This window comes from Sapajus apella, unplaced genomic scaffold (assembly GCF_009761245.1).
Source record: "Sapajus apella isolate SASKATOON/1434 unplaced genomic scaffold, GSC_monkey_1.0 scaffold12, whole genome shotgun sequence".
Taxonomy (NCBI): domain Eukaryota; kingdom Metazoa; phylum Chordata; class Mammalia; order Primates; family Cebidae; genus Sapajus; species Sapajus apella.
The window spans coordinates 2,952,226-2,953,740 of NW_022436952.1; positions in this window are offsets into that span (position 1 = coordinate 2,952,226).

A 1,515-nucleotide genomic window follows, 5' to 3' on the forward strand; every position below is an offset into this window, starting at 1 on the left:
TTCCTTCCTTCCTTCCTTCCTTCCTTCCTTCCTTCCTTCCTTCCTTCTTTCCTTCCTTCCTTCCTTTTTTCTCTACCTCCCTCTTTCTCTTCTTTCCTTTCTTCCTCCCTTCTTTCCCTTCGTCCTTTCCTCCCTCCTTTCTTTCTTCCTTCCTTCCTTTCTTTCTTTTCCTCTCTACCTCCCTCCTATCCTCCCTCCTTCCCTCCTTTTTTCCTTCGTTCCTTATTTCCTCCCTCCCTTCCTTCATTCTCTCTTTCACCTTTCTGTCTGTCTTCTTCCTCTCATCTTCTGTTCTTCCTCTTTCTCCTCTTCCTCTCCTCCTCGTCTTCCTTCTTCTAGAGTTTGTGGTTGCTTACCACATTTAAGAAGCAAAGATTGGGTCTGTGAGGAGCAAATGGTAGGTTGTAACTAAGATTTCATCATCCCACCCCTGTATCTTGGATCTCAGTGTACTCAGATCAATATGCGTTTGCCAGAATCTGCATCTTTGTGCCTAAGGGCTCTTGTATTGCAACTGAGGAAGGTGAAGTCACCTGTGCATGTCACACAGAGAAATCATTCAACCAATGATTCTGGACAGTTGATTTATGAAGACCCTAACTTTGTCCTTCCTGAAGCAGGACAATTCTAATTTTTTTTTTCATCATTTCTGACAATTTTTTGTTTCTTTTAAGCTTAATTGGTCACTGTGATACTAATTTATTAGTGTACCCTTTTCTTTATCACTTCTCCAGCCTCTACTGTTGTGATTCGTACTTTTCAATAAACTACTTTCACTGGAATATTTTCCTCAGAGTTTCTTATGGGAAAACCAAACTCCGATAGTACACTTTCTCTCCCAGTCCATATTTTCTCATCTCTACAGTGGGAACATTAATACCTACCTTGAATGTTTCTTCAAGAATTAATGATTATATCCACAAGGCATTTAGTCAATACCCATGTAATAGTAGGCAACCTATGACATATTAGTTGTTTTTTTGTCCATAGAACTTCTAGTTTTAATGTTGAAGATAAGAAAACATTAGTAATAATTACGTAGATTAACTAACTTCTTTTTTACTGGCTTTATTGAGACACAATTGACAAATAAAAATAAAAATTGTGTATGTCTAAAGTGTATGAGGTGCTGTTTCAGGATATATATATATTTATTGTGAAATCATAATATATTCCTTAGCTCACATAGTTACAATTTCCTTTTCATTTTTATGGTGTGAACAGCTCAGATCTACCTTCTTAGCAAATTTCTTGTATGCAATAAAACATTTTTGTTAACTATCGTCACGTTGTTGTACACTAGATCTGCAGAAGTTACTCATCTTGCAAAACTGATGTTGGTCAAAAGAATGTGATATTTTTTCACCTTCTTTATCCCATCAAACAATGACTATCACAGTCAGTGACTTTTGTCTGTTAGCTGAGTCTTCAGAGCATTCAAGATACACCGCCTCAGAAGTTGGCATCTGTCTTGGAAACCTACATTGTTAGCTCATCAGAGGTATTTTTACCTGT